Source organism: Phyllopteryx taeniolatus, unplaced genomic scaffold, assembly GCF_024500385.1.
Source record: "Phyllopteryx taeniolatus isolate TA_2022b unplaced genomic scaffold, UOR_Ptae_1.2 contig_24, whole genome shotgun sequence".
Taxonomy (NCBI): Eukaryota; Metazoa; Chordata; class Actinopteri; order Syngnathiformes; family Syngnathidae; genus Phyllopteryx; species Phyllopteryx taeniolatus.
Window position 1 is genome coordinate 1,660,217 of NW_026903162.1, and position 12,127 is coordinate 1,672,343.

General features: G+C 41.7%; 2 non-coding genes across 2 annotated transcripts; both read left to right on the forward strand.

The window, feature by feature from the left end:
• The first annotated feature begins 536 nt into the window (after nt 1-536).
• Nucleotides 537-609, forward strand: trnat-ugu (transfer RNA threonine (anticodon UGU)). The gene has a single exon. It is a non-coding gene; the product is annotated as a tRNA-Thr (tRNA).
• Nucleotides 610-1,705: 1,096 nt separating this feature from the next.
• Nucleotides 1,706-1,778, forward strand: trnat-cgu (transfer RNA threonine (anticodon CGU)). The gene has a single exon. It is a non-coding gene; the product is annotated as a tRNA-Thr (tRNA).
• Nucleotides 1,779-12,127: the final 10,349 nt, after the last annotated feature.

Consider the following 12,127-nt stretch of genomic DNA (forward strand, 5'->3'; position numbering starts at 1 on the left):
TGTTATCGTTACGTTATTTATTTTTATTTTCTGATTCTATTGTGATTTCACTTCAAGACTTATTCGGCTAATCCGGGACTTTGGGTATCGAATTTCGTGCAATATCGTGTAAATGTGTGTTAGTAAGACAATTAAATTCCTTGAAACCATGGTTTTTCTACACAAGCTGACAATGCACTTTTGCCCACTCTGTGGTTGTTAGGTCGTTAACCAAAATGGTAACTCTAACCTGGAAAGCAAGGCCTCATAGCTCAGTGGCTCGAGCACTGGTCTAAACCAGGGGTCGTGAGTTCAATTGTCACTGAGACCTCAAGTCTAGTTACATAGTTGTTATACATGACGCTAGCAAAGGTAGGAAACCAGCATCCTGTATAGTCGTTTTGAGCGTGTCAAAAGCCCTGACGTACACATTTATCCCTTGCTAACATACCATTAGCACTACGGTTAACAAGCTGATCACAGACATTTTCAAGCTTTGCTCCTGCATTCATTTTGTAATATAAGGTGTTAGTTCATGGGGTAAAGTTTTAACAGAAGGTGTCATAGCTCAGGGGTGAGAGTACTGGTCTTGTAAACCAGGGGTCGTGAGTTCAATTCTCACTGAGGCCTACCACCCAGATACAGATTTAATGTTTGTGCTAACCATTCTTGAGTTGTGGTTTCTTTGTATTCTGATGGATATTTAGTGAGAATTACAATCATGTTCAGTCGAATACAACCCTATGGGGGGCACCAGCCAGTGCAAACTATCGGGCGGTCCCAAACCTGGATAAATGCAGAGGGTTGTGTCAGGAAGGGCATCCGGCTTTTCCAAACAAATATGAGCATTCATCAAAAGAATTTTCCGTTTCTGAACCACTTATCCTCACAAGGGTCGCGAGCGCTGGACCCTATCCCAGCTATCATCGGGCAGAAGGCGGGGTACACCCTGAACTGGTTGCCAGTGAATCGCAGGGCACATATAAACAAACAACCATTGGCACCCACATTAACACCTACGGGGAATTTAGAGTCTTCAATGAACCTACCATACATGTTTTTGGGATGTGGTAGGAAACCGGAGTGCCCTGAGAAAACCCACTCAGGCACGGGGAGAAAATGCAAACTCCACACAGGTGGGGCCGGGGATTGAACCTCGGTCCTCAGAACTGAGGCAGATGCTCTAACCAGTCGTCCACCGTGCCACCCATTTTCCATCTCCTCCAATCAAATGTCCTTGGATTTTCATTTAAAAAAATGCTGTTTTACCTTGTAAGCTATCCATCCATCCATTTTCTGAGCCGCTTCTCCTCACTAGGGTCGCGGGCGTGCTGGAGCCTATCCCAGCTGTCATCGGGCAGGAGGCGGGGTACACCCTGAACTGGTTGCCAGCCAATCGCAGGGCACATAGGAACAAACAACCATTCGCACTCACAGTCATGCCTACGGGTAATTTAGAGTCTCCAATTCATGCATGTTTTTGGGTTGTGGGAGAAAACCGGAGTACCCGGAGAAAACCCACGCAGGCACGGGGAGAACATGCAAACTCCACACAGGCGGGGCCGGGGATTGAACCCGGGTCCTCAGAACTGTGAGGCTGACGCTCTAACCAGTCGGCCACCGTGCCGCCACCTTGTAAGCTAAAATGGTAAAATGACCCTTCATAGCACTTGCCCCGCTTTTGTTAACACATGTACCAAAATACTAACACTATTCAGTCATGCAAGGCCTCATAGCTCAGTGGTTAGAGCACTGGTCTCGTAAATGAGCGATCGTGAGTTCAAATCTGACTGTGGCCTGTTTGCACGCTAAACAGCTGCTATGTCAACCAGGACTAATATAGACAAAGGCTATACTCTGCACGTGTCATTGGAAAAGCCACCTTCTTCTCCTCAGTCTATACTCACGATCTCTGTACAATAAATTGCCATCTTGGTCCTACTTAGTCAAGCCATATTTTAACATACACCAAAATTATCAAAACACTTAGCTAAACTGCTAACAGAAGGCCTCATAGCTCAGGGGCTACATCACTGGTCTTGTAAACCAGAGGTCCTGAGTTCAAACCTCACTGTGGCCTACCACCCAAATATAGATTCTATGGTTACGCAAACCATTCTTGACTTGGTAACCTATATACTGTGGTGTTTTTTTTGCTTAACATACTAAGGCAAGATTGCTGGCAAGAACACTGGTCTTGTAAATCAAAAGTGCAAAGAAAAGTGCAACGTTGACCTTCAAACCCAGGATGGTTCACTGGCCTCACCGAGGCACCATGAAAACCGGCCACCCGAAGGAGGCCGCAGGGGCCCAACGCCAACCCCATCGTCAGGCCCCCCACCCCCAACTGCCACCCCATCCCCGGGAGAGCGAGACACCCCACAATGCAGCCAGTCCCCGGCCCACCCCGAGGGCGAGACGGTGTCCCATTTGGTGGAAAGGAGGGCTGATAGGGGTACACTCTTACAGGTATTGTGGCACAGCGGTTGTGTTAACCAAGAAAAAAAAGCTGTCAAATTATGCAGTCATTCTAAGAATGCATCAAAAACCAGCAGATATGTGTTTTGTCTCCTCCAATCAAAGCACTGTCCCTGGATTTTCTGGACAAAATGCTTTTAGCTAAAATTTTAACATCGCCCTACATTGCCCTTTTGTTATCTCATTAACCAAAATACTAACATGATACAACAATTAAAGCCCATCGTTTCGAGCACTGGTCTTATAAAAAGGGGTCATCAATTCAATTATCACTGCGGCCTGATGGCAAGTTGTCTGCTAAGCAGCAAAAATACAGACAAAAGCGATGTTCTGCAGTTGTCTTTGGAAGAGCCTCCTTTTTCGACCCTAAATGAACACTGGTCCAACTAAAGTTCAACAACGCGTGAACAAGAGTAAGTCTGTTCCCCAAAACAGAAAAAAGCAGCTTTAAACACACAACTATTTAAGCAGTGCCCATTTAAAAACAAAGAACGCCAATAACTTAAATATCATGGGCTCAAATCTCAGTGGTTAGAGATCTGGTCTTGTAAACCAGGGGTCGAGAGTTCACTTCTCATGGATCCCTGAAGTATAGTTTCAGTTTTTATCCATAATGCGAGCCAAGGTATGAATGCAGCTATCTACGGTGATTTTGAGTGTGTCAAAAATTATCAGGTACGCTTTCATCCCTTGCTAACATACCATTAGCACTTCGGTTAACAAGCTAGCAACACACCTGTTCTATTTGCTATGACATTTAAATTCCTTGAAACTGATATATTTTTATAAAGATAGAATGCCTGATAATAAAAAATAAATAAATAAAGAAGGTGGTGTGAGATCTAGACAGGCGTAGCCTGGGGAGAGGAACAGAAAAGATTATGTATATTCGCAAGTATAAGTCATTTATCTTGGTTTGTTACTGAAGGTTGCGGATGATGCTGAGTCTTCTTTTTGAAGGCGAGACATCTAAAATTGTCCATTATACTAATGCAAGCTAAGCAAATAAATGATAACTTCTACAATTTATCAAACAGATAGCAAATCCTCGTTATTGTTAAAAAATGTTTCAAAATAGCTCCTGCATAACCATAACCTACATTTATTTGCAAAAATGGTCTGCTCTCATCAGCTGTTCGCACGTCATATCAAGCTCTCGCGAGATGATGAGTACCCGGAAGTTCCACGTCATGAGGGATGAGCACGGCAGTTCTCTTGAGTGTACTGAATCATTCGAATCAGTTCGTTCAAAAGATTCGTTCACTGAATCGTTCCGTTCTTTTCACAGAATCATTCAAGTGCTTCCTCGTTCAGTGTCCACGAGCGTTGACTCAAATCGTAACATTAGTTTCTTGCTCCACATTTTTCTTCTCTTGTGTCGACGAAACGCCGGTGATTGAAAATGGTGAGAAAGACATAAAGAAGAGCATATCATGTTTGATTTCCTCAGCTCTCATCACGACCCCTTTTTTTTTTTTTCAGCTGCTGGGGTTTGACATTAAGCGGAAGCTGACAGCCACGTCTGACCGTGTAAAGAGCGTGGACCTTCACCCAACCGAGCCGTGGATGCTGGCCAGTCTGTACAACGGCAGTGTATGCGTGTGGAACCACGAAACACAGGTAAAAACAAAAATATGTTCCTTCTGGATGTTCGACTAACTTTGTTTGGTGATTAATGAAGCTGGAAATGTAACATTTGAAATGTTTTTTGGCAGACTCTGGTGAAGACTTTGGAGGTGTGTGACCTTCCTATCAGAGCATCCAAATTTGTGGCCAGGAAGAACTGGGTCATCACAGGAGCAGTAAGTAAAATCTCTTCGCTTGTGCTTTTATCCACGACACCAGCAGACTTAAAAGGGCTCAAGGGGAACCGGGCGTATGACATTTGGAGATTCAAAGTGGCACATAATGAACTACCTTGTGTAATGGTGTGAGAATGTCTCATGCAACATAATTACCCCCACACTTACTGTTCTGTATTTATTTTTGGTAATTATGCTTACAATCGGAAGTCCTGTGAATGTTGCATTAAAAAAGGCCGTCGATCATTTTCTGTTGAGTTTAGGAAATGGGCTGTATTATACATTGGTTGGTGTCGGTGTGCTCGACGTGCCAGCCAAGTTCGGTAGGTGATGTACCACAAATTATACCCAACATTATAAAAAATAGACACAAAAGGAATGAAGACACTGGTTTCTTTTTCTCATGAGGAGGGCGTATAGGAGATTGTTCAGATGATTGTTCAGGAACTATTATCAACCTTCAATAAAGGATAAATCTGCTCCATACGGTTCCATGTGGGGGTAATTGCTGTGGTAATTAATCTACTGATTAAAGCCCGAATGCATGGGACACAATAACATCCACACAATGTCAGAATGGCTGCAAAAACAGCAATTGATATCAATATTGGTGAAATTAGGGTTTTATATTTACCAAAAACGTCCATCCAGCTGTCCCACAAGGAGTGTTCATTGAGGGTCCATAGACCATCGATGGCTCTGGTCAAGCTGCCATCTGAAGCAGTATTGTTTGTTCTCATAACATACCGCAAACACCTCCCTCTCTTGCGAGGAGCATGTCGACAGCTATGCGGTCTTGGAACGTCCTTGAGCTGCTCGTGCACAGCTTCCAACCCACTCTGAGTCCAATTTCCTAATCTCTGTACATTGAAGTGGATATAGTTTATCCCATCAACATTTTTATTAATCGTACACCAACAGCATAAGAAGTATTCAAATCCTCCTGCAACTTGGTCAGCTAATTTGTATTGATTAGGAACCCCACGAGGAACACCTATGGCGTCGATGTATGTTTTATGTTGGATAATTTTGCCTCTGCCAGGATAAATCTCTTTTTTGTCAAGTATGTCCAAAACACACAAGGAATTTGTCTCCCGTAGTTGGAGCCGCTCTAGTACAACAGACAGTCAATTTACAGAACACTTTGGAGACATAAAGACATTGACAAAAAACAATTGTGCAAAAAGATGCAGAGTCCTCTAGCAGCAGTTTGAATGACTAATATCGCAATAGTCCGGTGCAATGACCGTTGTGCAAAGGGCGCTGAGACTTCAAGGAGTGTATGCGGTTTAAAGTGACGAGTAGTGCGATAATCTGGGACAATGGTTGTGCAAATGTTGCAGATGCTCCTCAATCAGTGTGCAAATGGAGCAGATGCTAATCTGGCATGAGTGGCCAGTATATGCAAATAGTGCAGCATGGCGGCACAACTACAGCGAGTGTACGAGTAATACATAATTGGCCCCACAGAAATGTGACAACGAACTCAAGTCAAAAAATTGCCAGCTTGTTGTAATGGAATAATACAATCTTGTGATAATTATGCCGGAACTATGCGCAACAAAGGCCTGGGACCCATGCAAACAACACAATCTTTTCTCGCTACATTTGCTGCTTGTTCCATCAATAGTAACCAATTGTTATTTTGTCCTGAAACTCCTGTGACAACAAGGAACCAATCATCAGTAGTTATGTTGTTAACCATTAAAATTTGTCCACCTTTCTTTGAAGTTTTCAGTGGCATTTCTGGTTTAACACGGTTCCTATAACACAATGCTACTCGGAATTGGGGATCTTTTCCGCCAGAATAGGCCCACAAGCTCACCATCAAACACACTGGGTGACTTGCTTTGTATTTCAATATTAAACTATGGGCCGTTTTGCTTATGTTAAACTTCTTTCTATGTTCTTTTGCTATTTTTTGTGACCAACTGGACCAATCATAACCTGTTTCACCAATGAGGTGTTCCCATCCAAAGCCAATAGTTGCATACCAGTCATATCCAAATCCCCAATTCTGCCCATTCTCTTGAGCATCATTGGTGAGAGCCGCATATGGAATTATGATTAAAGCAGTTTGATTTTGGGGGCACAAAATATTAAACCGTTTTTGCCGCGTTTTGGAGGCCATGCCCACAGTTCCTTTTTTTTCCTTTTGATACGAGTTAATGATTCAAAATTTTTTTATTATTGGGTTCGTCATATTGGTCCAGTTGGTCGGTGATTTTCTATCTAAAAAATTGGTTTTATCATTTAGGGTGGGACGTCCCATGTACCACAAAAACAAAACCAACACCATAGTAGCCAAAGTTGCTACGTAACAACTTAGCGAATCTCATAACCAACGTGGGTGTGCCTTTCTGCTGAGTTCTCACTAAAAGGGTTGGTGTCTTTTTTCTTCACTGACCAGCAAGCATTTTCAGAATCTACACATCTGCTCCCGCTCCTTTATCAGACTTTTGCTCACCTTCCCTATTTGAGTACTCAGCTGAAATGACTCTTTTACAGTGTGTTAAATGAACCCACGTGTTTCTTTCTGCTATTTTTTAGGGCTGTAAAGTGTCAATCTACCTGTGCCACCATCCCTCCGGTTGAGATGTGACACAGCATGGCTCAATATAGCAGCCCATTTGAAGTGTTTTTTTTTTCTTTTCTCTGTGCTAATGTAAATGTCATTTTGTAGTTTTGCACTTTGTTTTTCCCAATAATTGCGTTCTTGTTGTGGAATACTCATATTGGCTATCAATATAGATTGTACCATCTTTATTTATCATTAGTTTGCATGCCTCGGTTAATGCTACTAATTCAGCAGCTTGTTCAGCCAATTCCTGACAATCATGCTGGGTGCCTTCATCAAGTAAGGGTATTAGTGTGGCTGGATTTAAGGTTGTGCATCGCTCAAGAGTCAAATGTGGTTGTGACAGCAAGATGGCCATGCAAGATAAATGTCTTGCAGGTGATAAAAATGCCATATTCGTTTGCAATAGGAGAGCAGACACTGCATGTGGGACCTTAAGAGTTAATGGATGAAATAACACAATTCTGGAACTGCTCTCTACTGCCGTCAAGGCTGCCACAACTGCTCTGACACAATGCGGTAATGCACACGTCACGCTGTCCAATTTAGTCGAAAAATAAGCCCATGGTCTTAGCTTATCACCGTATTGTTGTGTAAGTACGGAGGTCATGTAATAGCTTTTACAATCTAACATTTGAATGAATGTTTTATTATTAAATTTGGAAGGCCTAGCGCAGCACTGGACACCAAATGTTGTTTAATGTCACAGAAGGCCTTTTCTGCCTCTGTATTCCATTAAACAGGTGATGTCATTTGAAGGTTGTCTTCATACATGAATTTTGACAATGGTGCAACAATTTCTGCATAGTTTGGAATCCATGCTCTACAATAATTTGTCAGACCTAAAAATGATTATTATGTTTCTTCGTCTGTGGTTTAGGATTTGTTAAGACTATAGCTTTCCTGTCTTCTAATATAGTCCTTCCTCCTATACTTAAATTATGGCCTAGATATTTGACTTGTCTTTTACACCATTGCAATTTATTTTTGTTAACTTTATGTCCCTCTTCTGCTAGATCTGGCCTGGCCAACCCGAGGCTCGCGAGCCTCATGCGGCTCTTTAACTAGTTTCATGCGGCTCTTCAGGAGCTGTCACATGACATGCGTCACAAATGCTTGGCTGGCGCTGTCATTCACTCCCCCTACAGCTAGATGGCACACTGACCATGAAAGCCTGTTTGAGTGACGTCAAACGAGCGACGAGAGAATCTTTGGTGTGACATCATTTGTGTTGTAAACAATTTCCGTCAAGTTACCTCTTGAAATGGCAGGGAAAAAAAGCACAGCCAAACGAAAATATGAAGAAGAACACAGGACGTTTTTGCCAGAGTGGGAGAGTTTATATTTTTTTGTTAAACGTAATGGCAAGCCGATCTGCCTTATATGTCACGCAGCATTAGCGCATTTCAAAGCTTCAAATCTTCAGCGTCACTTCAGCTCACTCCACCCTAACATCGAACAGGAATTTCCAAAAGGGACTGAACTTCGCAAGAACAAGTTGGTCGCTTTGAAAAGCAAGGCAGAAAAGCAGGTGCAGTTTTTCAAAAAATTTACAAAACACTCAGAGACCGTAACGCTTGCATCATATCAGCTGGCTTGGAACATAGCACGGGCTAAAAAGCCATACAACGAAGGGGACTTCATTAAAAAATGCCTCATTGACGCCTTTGAAATCTTGGCTCCTGGAGACGACAAACTAAAACGGAGCGTATCAGACGTTCAACTGTCCCGCCACAGTGTTAAACGCAGAATATCGGATATTAATACAGCTGTTGAATCACAGTTGCACTCTGACCTTCAAGCATGTGAGTATTTTAGTGTGGCATTGGATGAGAGTTGTGACATACAAGACAAGCCTCAGTTGGCAATATTTGCACGGTCTGTGTCAAATGAATGTATGATCAAAGAAGAACTCCTTGATATTGTGCCATTAAAAGACAGAACCCGTGGCATAGATGTGAAAGAAGCAATGATGATTAAAAGATGATGTTCATGTGTACCCATGTGTATGATGTGGCTCTTTGCAGTAACACAGAAAAAAAAGTGGCTCTTAGTCTCTGACTAGTTGGCCACCCCTGTGCTAGATGATGCAGTAAGGCCAATGAATCTTTGCATGTCTGTCCATCTGGAGATGCCAGAAGACATGCGTGTTGTCATAACTTGTGAATAAATGGTTGGACTTTCACAGTAACCTTGCGGTAATCTAGTAAATGTATATTTTTTGCCCTCAAATGTAAATGCAAACCAAAATTGACTGTTCTTTTCTATTGTTACAGAAAAGAATGCATTACTTATGTCCACTACTGTAAACACAGTAGCGTCTGGTCTTAATGAATTTAACAATGTGTGTGGATCTGGTACGCATGCTGCTCTCTGTATTACTACAGTATTTACTGCCTGTAAGTCTCCAACCCACTGAAGGTGGGGCCTTTTTTACAGGGAAAAATGGCTGTGTTGCATGGTGATTCTGGACACTCCACTATAACTCCTGCCTTAATTAGTGCTTCAATTACCGGTTTGATTCCTTTATGTGCATCTAGTTTTAATGGATATTGACGAATCCCTGGTCTATATTCTGTTTTGGGTCTAATTTGTACTGGTAAAGCCCCTTTAATAAGGCCTACATCAAATGGTCCTGTGGACCATAATTTTTTTGGAACTTTTTTTCTATATTTCTTCATCAATTTCAGTGAGGATCATTTGGTCTAATCAAACATCATCCCTTCATCACCCTGTATTGTCCAAAACATCGCCTTCCTGATTAGGCCAGTTGATGCACTGTATTACAGTTTGTTTTCTATTTGCAGCCAATCATCTGTCTCCTGTCCTTGTTTTACTAATGTTCCCATATGTTTCCACTGTGACTCATAATCTTTGCACAAAGAAATATGTGCGACACTTGTATTTTTATACAGTTCCTTTAATTTGTCTGGTAAAATAATTCCTGCTGCGACTTTTGCTTCATTGTCTGAGTACAGATAATCTACAGTAATTTTATCAGGTGTCACATGTCGTAATTTTTTTTTCATATCCTGGGTCTGGCCCTGGTGTGTTTTTGTACCACGGAGTTATATGCAGCTCATCACCTTTTTTATTATCTTCTACTTCCATGATAAGCTGCAAGGCTTGTTTAACGGTGGTTTGTCTGGGATATCGCTTGTGTAATAAAATGTAATTTCTCTGCTTTCCAGTGTCACATAGAGGTCCTCTCTTTTTAATTCATGTTTTCGTTTCACTACAATATTTCCATTTGATGATGGAATGAGTACAAGTCCTAGTTGGAATAAGCCATCTCTTCCCAACAAATTCACAGGGCACTCTGGGATCTCCCATGTGGGTCTCTTATCCACACAGGTTCAAGTTCCATGGCAAAAGTAATTTGCCCATTTGCAGATCTAACTATTCCCTTATGTCCTGATAGTTTGGAACCTGGAATCTTTTCCCGACATGCAGTCCTACATGCTCCTGTATCGCAAAGAAATTTCATTTCTTTCTCATTTACTGACAAGGTTATTTCAGGGTTTTCAGTGTCCAAACTCAGAATGTCCTGTAAATTGAAATCCACTACTTCATTCTCTTTAATGATTACACAAGAGGATTTGTTGAGTTGGGAAGCAGGCTGGCTTAGTCATGTGGTAGTTTGTCCGTATTCTCTTTTATTTTATATAATTTGATTCCTGCAACGCGGCTATTTTTTGTGTATTTAACCAACCATTAAAGCCGTGTTCAGTTATCCCTGTCTCTAAATATTAAATTTTATCAGGATCCTGTTTTTTTTATTTATTTATTTTTTTTAATTTAATGAACTTCCAATCTTTACACTGCAGTGTATCCCTGCTTTTTTATTTTACTACTTCCTTTCCCCATTTGAAATAATTTGGTTCAGTGTAATACTACCTAGGGTAGTCTAGAACACTGTTTTTTTTTTTTTTTTTTTTTTTCAGTAGGACGGTGATTCAAATTTACTTTCTGTGGTAATTCTCACTTCAACTCTTTCGAGTGGAGAATTCTTGCCTTTGCATCCACAAATGTCCACCGTTTACTTTCCCACTGTTTTGGTATGGAATGAAAAACCTAGTGGTTTCCCATTTACACTCTCATTCAAACAGTTTTCATTCACACTGGCTCGTCAGAGGACTCCGCCGTCCTATACGGAATTTAACTACGTCTGTCAACAGCTCGTTAGAGGACTCCACTGTCCTATACGGAATTTAACTACGACGCCACAAAACTTTCCTATTTTCTTTATTTTACCCGTCATTGACTAGTATTCACAGGGTTTATTAAACACGGAATTTAAGTACGTACAGGACTCCGCCGTCCTCGCGGAATTTGTCGGACTCCGCCGTCCTTTTTCCTAAAAAATTTTTTTAATTTAACTCACCAAAGTCGGCTTCAATCCTGTGGATTGTCGTCAACCTTCAGATCCCAGTTGAGGAGAACGAAGACCAGTCCCGGAAAGGGTCTCAATTGCCGTGGCCACGGTCTCTTAACTGGATGTCGGCTCCACAACTGGAATCCTCGGGTATATTGACATCCGGCTCGAAGGACCAATTTAAATGTTGGATTTATCTTACCCAACATTATAAAAAATAGACACAAAAGGAATGAAGACGCTGGTCTCTCTTTCTCATGAGGAGGGCGTATGGGAGATTGTTCAGATTACAGCCTCTCAATACGCTCTAAACAATCTCTCCCGTCGCTCCTGTATTTATTTGAAATAGGGAGGTTTCTAAGTTCACAAGACATAACGTACTAAGCTACAAGACACAACACACTAAGGGTAGGGTTTCAAGGTGAAAACATGGGACCAACACCTGCCACGTCCCGGCCACGTCCTTCTCTCTGATGATTCCTGCTGAGTCATCTTCTTGAAGGCGAGACATCCTCCTTTCTCAAAATCCTCCATAATACTAATGCAAGTTAAGCAAATAAATGATAACTTCTACAATATATTTAACACTATATATCCCGTAACAAAAAAAAGCACCAATGTTGTTGTCAAATCTAGAACATAGACAAAAAAGAGATTTATCCTGGCAGGGGCAAAATGATCCAACATACATCGATGCCATAGGTGTTCCTCGTGGGGTTCCTCGTCAATACAAATTAGCTGACCAAGTTGCAGGAGGATTTGAGACCCTCATATGCTGGTGGTGTACGATTAATAAAAATGTTGATAGGATAAACTATATCCACTTCAATGTACAGAGATTAGGAAATTGGACTCAGATTGGGTTGGAAGCTGTGCACGAGCAGCTCAAGGCTACCTCTTTAATGACGTTCCAAA